Genomic DNA, 11048 nt, shown 5'->3' on the forward strand with positions numbered 1-11048 from the left:
GGCAGGTGCATACCCGGGCCCCTGGGGGCCCTGGCGGGCGGGCCCGGGCGCTGCCTTCCCCGTCTTGCGATCGCCGGACCTCACGGAGCTCTGACCCAGCAAACTCGGAGAAAAAGGACCATCGGGAAGGGGGCTGAGAGGCAGGTGTGCGTAACCGGGCCCCTGGAGGCCCCGCTTCGGGCGGGCCCGGGTGCTGCCTTGCCCTGTCTCGGGATCCACGGACATCATGGGGGTCTGCCCCAGAAAACTCGGAGAGAAAGGACCATCGGGAAGGGGCTGAGAGGCAGGAGCGTACCGGCGGGCCCCGGGTCTGCCTTCCCCTGATTCAGAATCGCCAAACCACTCGGAGGTCTGACTGACCCTCTCCCTAGTAATCCGGAGGAAAATTACCCCCCTTTCTTGTAATCCGTGCACTCGAGGTGACAGAGGGGACCCAAGGCGTGAATGTACACGACCTCCTGGAGCCCTCGCTGGGATCCGGGAGGTAAATGGACCCTCATCGAGACTTCCAAGCGAGCCCGGCCATCTGATCGCCCCATAGGAAAGCATTGCGCGCGACCAGATGGCCGAAGGGAAGATTGCCAAGTGGGACGTGCACGACCAGATGGCCGAGGGGACAGGCGCGACCAGATGGCCGAAGGGGAAAGTTACCACCAGATGGCCGGGCTCGGAAGGGAAGGTATCTGGTCGCTCTGTGCCCCAACGAATGAGTGAGCGGGTGCCGGGGCATGGGGGGCCGGAGGCCCAGAGCCCCCAGCTGGGCCCCAGCCATGGAGGCTGCGTGGGGGACCCGACGGGCCCTCCGACACGTGGCCCGCAGAAAACCTCGACAAGCAGGGGAGGCCTGCACGGGACCGATAGACCCTAGTCCCGGGCCTTGGCAGAGCGGCAGGCCGGGGGAAGGGGCCCGGGGCCGGGGACCCCGACCCGGGGCCCGACCGGGCCCCTGGACCCAGCCAGGGCTCCCAGGCCCGGAGGCGCAGGGGAAGCCTCCCCGGGCCCTCCAGACCCCGCCCCGGGCAGCCTGCCACGCGGCAGGACCCAGGACGGAGCCCGGGGTGGGGAGGCCGCCCTCCCCGGGGCCCCCAGGGGCCCGCCCAGAGCTCCTGAACCCAGACGAGTGAAGGGAGGCTCCCCGGCCACAACTGAACCCCGTCCCGGGCCTTTGGCAGTGCCGCAGGGCGGGGGACGGGGCCCGGGGCCCGGGGCCGGAGACCCTGACCCGGGGCCCGACCAGGCCCCTGGATCCAGCCGGGGCTCCCGGGCCTGGAGGCGCAAGGGGAGCCTCCCCGGGCCCTCCGGACCCCACCCCGGGCACCCTGACACACGGCAGGACCCAGGACAGAGCCCGGGGTGGGGAGGCCACCCTCCCCGTGGCCCCCAGGGGCCCGGCCAAAGCTCCTGAACCCAGATAAGTGAAGGGAGGCTCCCCGGCCACAACAGAACCCCGTCCTGGGCCTTTGGGAGTGCCGCAGGCCGGGGGACAGGGCCCGGGGCCATAGACCCCGACCCGGGGCCCGACCATGCCCCTGGACCCAGCCGGGGCTCCCGGGCCTGGAGGCGCAAGGGGAGCCTCCCCGGGCCCTCCGGACCCCACCCCGGGCACCCTGCCACACGGCAGGACCCAGGACAGAGCCCGGGGTGGGGAGGCCGCCCTCCCTGGGGCCCCCAGGGGCCCGGCCGGAGCTCCTGAACCCAAACCAGTGAGGGGAGGCTTCCCGGCCACAACAGAAGCCCGTCCCGGGCCTTTGGCAGTGCCGCGGGGTGGGGGTCGGGCCGGAGACCCCGACCAGGAGCCCGGCCCCTGGATCCAGCCGGGGCTCCCAAGACCGCGGGTGCAGAGGAAGCCTCCCCAGGCCCTCCGGGCCCAGTCCCGGGCACCCTGCCACGCGGCAGGTCCCGGGACAGACCCGGGGCTGGGGCGGCATCCGGGCCCATCCAGCTGCCGGCTGAGGACCGAGAGGGGTCCCAGAGTACACTGTCCCTAGTAATCTGGAGGAAGGCTACCCCCCTTTCTTGTAACCCGCGCGCTCCGGGTGACGGAGGAGACCCAAGGGGTGAACGCACCCGGCCTCCTGAAGCCCTGGCTGGGATCCGGGAGGCGAATGGACCCTCATTGGGACTTCCAGGCCTGGCCCGGCTATCTGGTCGCCCCATTGGAAAGCCTTGCGCGCGACCAGATGGCCGAGGGGAAAGGAGCGACCAGATGGCCGGCACCTGAAGACTCCCGTCTGCCATAGCGGTAGGACTCCCGCCTGCCAAAAGGGCTCTGGGGTCTCTGCTTCCTGGGGTGGGCTCGGGGGACCCCGGCTGGGCCTCAGGCATGGGGAGGACCACCGGAGATCTCGGGGCCCGGGGGCCCAGGCGCCCGGGGGAGGACTGCCCGGGACCCGTGGAGCCCGTCCCTGGGCACTTTGCCACGCCGTGGGCCGGTGGAGGGAAGCCCCGGAGGCCTGGGAGGATGTTGCCCAGGCGTAGCCCATCTGGTCCCCGGCAAGGAACTGCCAGCTTCGGTGGGGTGTTCCGCCATACCCTGCCCCAACTAATCCGGAGGAAGGCTACCGTCCTTTTTTGTAACCCGCGCGCTCCGGGTGACGGAGGGGTTCCTAGGCGCGGACGCGCCTGACCTCCTGGAGCCCTGGCTGGGATCAGGGAGGTGAATGGACTCTCATCGGGACTTCCCGGCCGGCCCAGCCATCTGGTTGCCCCATTGGAAAGCATTGCGCGCGACCAGATGGCCGAGGGGAAAGGACCATCAGGAAGGGGCTGAGAGGCAGGAGCGTACCTGGGCCCCTGGGGGCCCCGGGTCTGCCTTCCCCCGTCTCGGGATCGCCGGACCTCACGGAGCTCTGACCCAGCAAACTCGGAGAAAAAGGACCATCGCGAAGGGGGCTGAGAGGCAGGTGTGCGTACCCGGGCCCCTGGGGGCCCCGCTTCGGGTGGGCCCGGGTGCTGCCTTCCCCTGTCTCGGGATCCACGGACATCACGGTTGTCTGACCCAGCAAACCCGGAGAAAAAAGGACCATCGGGAAGGGGCTGAGAGGCAGGTGCATACCCGGGCCCCTGGGGGCCCTGGCGGGCGGGCCCGGGCGCTGCCTTCCCCGTCTTGCGATCGCCGGACCTCACGGAGCTCTGACCCAGCAAACTCGGAGAAAAAGGACCATCGGGAAGGGGGCTGAGAGGCAGGTGTGCGTACCCGGGCCCCTGGGGGCCCCGCTTCGGGCGGGCCCGGGTGCTGCCTTGCCCTGTCTCGGGATCCACGGACAGCATGGGGGTCTGCCCCAGAAAACTCGGAGAGAAAGGACCATCGGGAAGGGGCTGAGAGGCAGGAGCGTACCGGCGGGCCCCGGGTCTGCCTTCCCCTGATTCAGAATCGCCAAACCACTCGGAGGTCTGACTGACCCTCTCCCTAGTAATCTGGAGGAAAATGACCCCCCTTTCTTGTAATCCGTGCGCTCGAGGTGACAGAGGGGACCCAAGGCGTGAATGTACACGACCTCCTGGAGCCCTCGCTGGGATCCGGGAGGTAAATGGACCCTCATCGAGACTTCCAAGCGAGCCCGGCCATCTGATCGCCCCATAGGAAAGCATTGCGCGCGACCAGATGGCCGAAGGGAAGATTGCCAAGTGGGACGTGCACGACCAGATGGCCGAGGGGACAGGCGCGACCAGATGGCCGAAGGGGAAAGTTACCACCAGATGGCCGGGCTCGGAAGGGAAGGTATCTGGTCGCTCTGTGCCCCAACGAATGAGTGAGCGGGTGGCGGGGCATGGGGGGCCGGAGGCCCAGGGCCCCCAGCTGGGCCCCAGCCATGGAGGCTGCGTGGGGGACCCGACGGGCCCTCCGACACGTGGCCCGCAGAAAACCTCGACAAGCAGGGGAGGCCTGCACGGGACCGATAGACCCCAGTCCCGGGCCTTGGCAGAGCGGCAGGCCGGGGGAAGGGGCCCGGGGCCGGGGACCCCGACCCGGGGCCCGACCGGGCCCCTGGACCCAGCCAGGGCTCCCAGGCCCGGAGGCGCAGGGGAAGCCTCCCCGGGCCCTCCAGACCCCGCCCCGGGCAGCCTGCCACGTGGCAGGACCCAGGACGGAGCCCGGGGTGGGGAGGCCGCCCTCCCCGGGGCCCCCAGGGGCCCGCCCAGAGCTCCTGAACCCAGACAAGTGAAGGGAGGCTCCCCGGCCACAACTGAACCCCGTCCTGGGCCTTTGGCAGTGCCGCAGGGCGGGGGACGGGGCCCGGGGCCGGAGACCCCGACCTGGGGCACGACCGGGCCCCTGGATCCAGCCGGGGCTCCCGGGCCTGGAGGCGCAAGGGGAGCCTCCCCGGGCCCTCCGGACCCCACCCCGGGCACCCTGCCACACGGCAGGACCCAGGACAGAGCCCGGGGTGGGGAGGCCGCCCTCCCCGTGGCCCCCAGGGGCCCGGCCAAAGCTCCTGAACCCAGACAAGTGAAGGGAGGCTCCCCGGCCACAACAGAACCCCGTCCTGGGCCTTTGGGAGTGCCGCAGGCCGGGGGACAGGGCCTGGGGCCGGAGACCCCGACCCGGGGCCCGACCGGGCCCCTGGACCCAGCCGGGGCTCCCGGGCCTGGAGGCGCAGGGGGAGCCTCCCCGGGCTGGAGGACCCCGCCCCGGGCACCCTGCCACACGGCAGGACCCAGGATGGAGCCCGGGGTGGGGAGGCTGCCCTCCCCGGGGCCCCCAGAGGCCCGGCCAAAGCTCCTGAACCCAGACGAGCGAAGGGAGGCTCCCCGGCCACAACGGAACCCCGTCCTGGGCCTTTGGGAGTGCCGCAGGCCGGGGGACAGGGACCGGGGCCATAGACCCCAACCCGGGGCCCGACCATGCCCCTGGACCCAGCCGGGGCTCCTGGGCCCGGAGGTGCAGGGGGAGCCTCCCCGGGCCCTCTGGACCCCGCCCCGGGCACCCTGCCACGCGGCAGGACCCAGGACGGAGCCCGGGGTGGGGAGGCCGCCCTCCCTGGGGCCCCCAGGGGCCCGGCCGGAGCTCCTGAACACAAACCAGTGAGGGGAGGCTCCCCGGCCACAACAGAAGCCCGTCCCGGGCCTTTGGCAGTGCCGCGGGGTGGGGGTCGGGCCGGAGACCCCGACCAGGAGCTCGGCCCCTGGATCCAGCCGGGGCTCCCAAGACCGCGGGTGCAGAGGAAGCCTCCCCAGGCCCTCCGGGCCCAGTCCCGGGCACCCTGCCACGCGGCAGGTCCCGGGACAGACCCGGGGCTGGGGCGGCATCCGGGCCTATCCAGCTGCCGGCTGAGGACCGAGAGGGGTCCCAGAGTACACTGTCCCTAGTAATCCGGAGGAAGGCTACCCCCCTTTCTTGTAACCCGCGCGCTCCGGGTGACGGAGGAGACCCAAGGGGTGAACGCACCCGGCCTCCTGAAGCCCTGGCTGGGATCCGGGAGGCGAAAGGACCCTCATTGGGACTTCCAGGCCTGGCCCGGCTATCTGGTCGCCCCATTGGAAAGCCTTGCGCGCGACCAGATGGCCGAGGGGAAAGGAGCGACCAGATGGCCGGCACCTGAAGACTCCCGTCTGCCATAGCGGTAGGACTCCCGCCTGCCAAAAGGGCTCTGGGGTCTCTGCTTCCTGGGGTGGGCTCGGGGGACCCCGGCTGGGCCTCAGGCATGGGGAGGACCACCGGAGATCTCGGGGCCCGGGGGCCCAGGCGCCCGGGGGAGGACTGCCCGGGACCCGTGGAGCCCATCCCTGGGCACTTTGCCACGCCGTGGGCCGGTGGAGGGAAGCCCCGGAGGCCTGGGAGGATGTTGCCCAGGCGTAGCCCATCTGGTCCCCGGCAAGGAACTGCCAGCCCCGGAGGGGTGTTCCGCCATACCCTGCCCCAACTAATCCGGAGGAAGGCTACCGTCCTTTTTTGTAACCCGCGCGCTCCGGGTGACGGAGGGGTTCCTAGGCGCGGACGCGCCTGACCTCCTGGAGCCCTGGCTGGGATCAGGGAGGTGAATGGACTCTCATCGGGACTTCCCGGCCGGCCCGTCCATCTGGTTGCCCCATTGGAAAGCATTGCGCGCGACCAGATGGCCGAGGGGAAAAGAGCGACCGGATGGCCGGCACCTGAAAGGACTCCCGTCTGCCCGAGCCATAGAGGTAGGGCTCCCACCTGCCCACCCACCCGCCAAGGGCTCGGGGGGACTCTGCTTCCTGGGGTGGGCTCGGGGGACCCCGGCTGGGCCTCAGGCACGGGGAGGACCACCGGGGCTCTCGGGCCGGGGGCCCAGGCACCCGGGGGAGGACTGCCCGGGACCCGTGGAGCCCGCCCCTGGGCACTTTGCCACGCCGCAGGCCGGTGGGGGGAAGCCCCGGAGGCCTGGGAGGATGTTGCCCGGGCGTAGCCCATCTGGACCCCGGCAAGGAACTGCCGGCCCCGGAGGGGTGTTCCGGCATACCCTGCCCCTACTAATACGGAGGAAGGCTACCGTCCTTTCTTGTAACCCGCGCGCTCCGGGTGATGGAGGGGACCCTAGGCGCAGACGCGCCCAACCTCCTGGAGCCCTGGCTGGGATCCGGGAGCTGAATGGACCCTCATCGGGACTTCCAGGCCGGCCCGGCCATCTGGTCACCCCATTGGAAAGCATTGCGCGCGACCAGATGGCCGAGGGGAATGGAGCGACCGGATGGCCGGCACCTGAAAGGACTCCCGTCTGCCCGAGCCATAGCGGTAGGGCTCCCACCTGATAGGGCTCGGGGGGACTCTGCTTCCCGGGGTGGGCTCGGGGGACCCCGGCTGGGCCTCAGACACGGGGAGGACCACTGGAGCTCTCGGGGCCTGGGGGCCCAGGCGCCCGGGGGAGGACTGCCCGGGACCCGTGGAGCCCGTCCCTGGGCACTTTGCCACGCCGCGTGCCAGTGGAAGGAAGCCCCGGAGGCCTGGGAGGATGTTGCCTGGGCGTAGCCCATCTGGTCCCCGGCAAGGAACTGCCGGCCCCGGACGGGTGTTCCGGCATACCCTGCCCTTACTAATACGGAGGAAGGCTACCGTCCTTTCTTGTAACCCGCGTGCTCCGAGTGACGGAGGGGACCCTAGGCGCGGACGCGCCCGACCTCCTGGAGCCCTGGCTGGGATCCGGGAGGTGAATGGACCTTCATCGGGACTTCCAGGCCGGCCCGGCCATCTGGTCACCCCATTGGAAAGCATTGCGCGCGACCAGATGGCCGAGGGGAGAGGTGCAACCAGATGGCCGGGACTGAAAGGACTCCCATCTGTCCAACCCCGAGCCTTCGCGCTAGGGTTCCTGCCTGCCCACGCAGGGCTCCGTGGCTGCAGGGCTCTGGGGCTCCAGGGCTGCAGGGCTCCGGGGCTGCAGGGCTCCAGGGCTGCAGGGCTCCGGGGCTGCAGGGCTCCGGGGCTGCAGGGCTCCGGGGCTGTAGGGCTCCAGGGCTCCAGGGCTCCGGGGCTGCAGGGCTCCGGGCCTGCAGGGCTCCAGGTTGCAGGGCTCCGGGGCTGCAGGGCTCCAGGGCTGCAGGGCTGCAGGGCTGCAGGGCTGCAGGGCTCCAGGGCTGCAGGGCTCCGGGGCTGCAGGGCTCCAGGGCTGCAGGGCTCCGTGGCTGCGGGGCTCCAGGGCTGCAGGGCTCTGGGGCTGCAGGGCTCCGGGCCTGCAGGGCTCCGGGCCTGCAGGGCTCCAGGCCTGCAGGACTCCAGGCTGCAGGGCTCCAGGGCTGCAGGGCTCCAGGGCTGCAGGGCTCCGGGGCTGTAGAGCTCCAGGGCTGCAGGGCTCCAGGCCTGCAGGGCTCCGGGGCTGCAGGGCTCCAGGGCTGCAGGGCTCCGGGGCTGCAGGGCTCCATGGCTCCAGGGCTTCAGGGCCGCAGGCCTCGGGGGGGCTCGTAGACCCCACACTGGGCCTCAGGCATGGGAGGCCCGGCGGAGCTCCCGGGGCCCGGACGCCCGGGGACCCATGGAGCCCGTCCCGGGCACTTTGCCTCGCCGCGGGCTGGAGGAAGGAACACCTGACGCCCCGGGGAAGTGTCGTCCGGGCTTGGCCCATCTGGTCCCTGCCTGAGAACCCCCATCCCCAGGAGGGGTGTCCCGGCATACTCTGCCCCTACTAATCCGGAGGAAGGCTACCCATCTTTCTTGTAACCCTCGCGCTCCGAGTGACGGAGGGGATCCTAGGCGCGGATGCGCCCGACCTCCTGGAGCCCTGACTGGGATCCGGCAGTCAAATGAGCCCTCATCGGCACTTCCAGGCTGGCCCGGCCATCTGGTCGCCCCATTGGAAAGCATTGCGTGCGACCAGATGGCCGAGGGAAAGGTGCGACCAGATGGCCGGGACCGAAAGTACTCCCAGTTGCCCACACCGAGCCATAGCGGTAGGGCTCCGGGGCTCTGCACCAGGGTCTCTTGTCCTGGGCAGATGGACACTTGGCAGGCCGCAGGACGTGGGATCCCAGGCCCTGACCCAAAATCAGGAGGCCCGGGGCCGGTCCCTGCTTCTCAACGCAGCCAGGCCGGGGAGGTCGGGGAACCTGACCATGCACGAGGGACCCCAGTCCCGGGCACACGGTCCCTCAGGTTGTGCGCTCGTTTTCCACAATTTGTTTCAAAATTCCGCGAATTAGCATTGCGAAAATTCCGCCCAGCCCTATTACATAGCTCCAAGGTCGGCAGCTCTGACCCTTCCGACACACCATTTTCCCTTAACATGAGACTTAAACTTCTTCACTGGTCCTGTCATATTTAACTGTTGTTTAACATTAAGCATATCCAGAGTTATAGACAGTGGACTGGCCGTGCATCATTGAAATTCGTGCCTCTCTCAGACTCCTGCTAAATTACATATTCCAAACAATCGGTGAACAGTGAGTCAAGTAGGAATACCTGAACATCACTGATTGTTTCAACAGATTGAACTCTAGTCTTATTTGAAACTGTGGAATGAAGTGGGAGAGATACAGAAAAAGAAATGGTAAGGATTGTTCTATACTTTTGGACTAGCAGCAGCATCTCAAATCACAGTGTCCCTTCCCTACCTGCTCAAAATTAATGTATGCGGATAGTTTTTTTGAGGTCTTATAGTAATACAGAAAAGTCAAAGATTTTTTGTAATAAGAAATATTTGGAATTCAAAATTTGATTTCACAATATTTTTTAAAAGAACTATCAAGTTGTATGGACTTCGAAATTAAAGTGCATGAAAAAGAACAAGCTACAACTGGTACTGTCTGAAAACCAGTGAATTGTGTGCAGGCTCGGAGGGGTGCCGCTCGCAGGCTCGGACCTTGACCTCCCAACTGGGGCTGCCACGGAGAACTGATTTGCTGCTTGAGGAGCAGAAGGGACGTGCTTGACTACCCTTCGATTGCGGGACTGCGAGGACCAGGGCGCCTTGCTGCTGGATTGATCGGCCGCACCTGGTCCTCTTCCCGACCCTTCCCCCAGCACCTACATTAAGCCTCATGGCCCCCGCTTCGCGGGAGCCGCTCGCAGGCTCAGCCCTTGACCTCCCAACTGGGGCTGCCACGGAGAACTGATTTGCTGCTTGAGGAGCGGAAGGGACGTGCTTGACTACCCTTCGATTGCCGGACTGCGAGGACCAGGGCGCCTTGCTGCTGGATTGATCGGCCGCACCTGGTCCTCTTCCCGATCCCTCCCCCTGATTATCTTTCCTACATTGCTCCCTCCCTCTCTCGCGTGAGCGGGACACGAGCGGGGCGCAGTCCGGGCAAAGAGCGGGCCGTTTGAGGCCGTTCGAGTACAGGAGAGGCAGGGACAGGGCCACCCTCCTGTGCTGTTCAGAGCCCGTGGGAGAGGACCGAGGAGTAGAGCACCTACCATGTCTGCCAGAGAAACCCGGAGCAAAACTGCGCAGGGCGCTGTAAAGCCTACAGGTACTTTGGACTTGTATTTTGCAAAGGCTGGTTCATTGCTGATCGATGATATAACAACCCTAGAGAGGCGTATTTCTCTCGAAATTGACTGGGTTAGAAGATCGTCATTGGGTCCTCTTACACATGCTACCTCCCCACCACAACCCCCAGAAACTGTTACTCCTGATGTTGGGGGGGAACTTGGATCTCTCCCACCATTGGAGTTAAATATCTCGTCTCTATCCATTGTAGATTGTGATATTTCTGCCTCCGTAGATCTTGGCCTATTACCTTTTCCACCTCCCAGGCTTTCTACGGCTAAAGCTACTCGTAAAGCAGACATTGCCATTGAGGCATCTATTATTGATGGTACCAATCCAATCATACAGCCATCACAGGGGGACCGGGAGGGAGCAATTCCCAAAAGAAAAAGAAGGGTCCAAACTGTAGGGGGGCGCAGGCCAAAGATCCCAAAGCTCAACCCAAGGGGCGAAGCAAACCATCAGGGCGCGAATCGTACGGGGCTGGATGCACCTCTAACCCAGGTTAATAGACCATCTAACCAAATAATTCTTGATATAAAATCTCTGATGAATGAAATGCTCACCCCCCTAATAGACCGTCTTGCAAATTTGGAATCACGCCTAATAAACTTCCAAAAGGGAATTGACCAGCTAGTGGATGCTTCCAAAACACCTAGTGCTAACATGAATTCTATGACAGCACCCCAATTCCAACTCAGGGAAGGCTATGATGCACAAAAGTCTGTACATCCACACCCTCTAAGATCATCTTCTTCCGAAATACCTAGGCCTTTGATTCAATCTTGCAAACCCACTCCTTGCCCTTGTGATATGCCAAATCTATCTCAAACACGGATACAGGGTCAAGAGAGCAGACACAGGCCAGTTAATCTTCCGCCTGAGTCAGCTCCATACACAGTCATTCTAGCGGGTGTTCCCGAACTAAAACCACCAAGTAGTGAGCCAGTGGTGGCCTTGAAAAACAAGGTCATTCACTGGCTCTCTAAAAATAGGCCCCTCCCTTTGGGCATTAACAGCGAGGTCCTCATGGTGAGGAGACTTCCGTGGCTCGGGAACACCAAAAAAAACAATAAGGGTGACTGTGTACTGATCAATTTCAGGGATCCCTACACAGTGTCACTTATATGTAGTTGCCCGCATATCACGACGGGATCTTCTATC

This window comes from Triturus cristatus, chromosome 1_1, assembly GCF_964204655.1.
Source record: "Triturus cristatus chromosome 1_1, aTriCri1.1, whole genome shotgun sequence".
Lineage (NCBI taxonomy): Eukaryota > Metazoa > Chordata > Amphibia > Caudata > Salamandridae > Triturus > Triturus cristatus.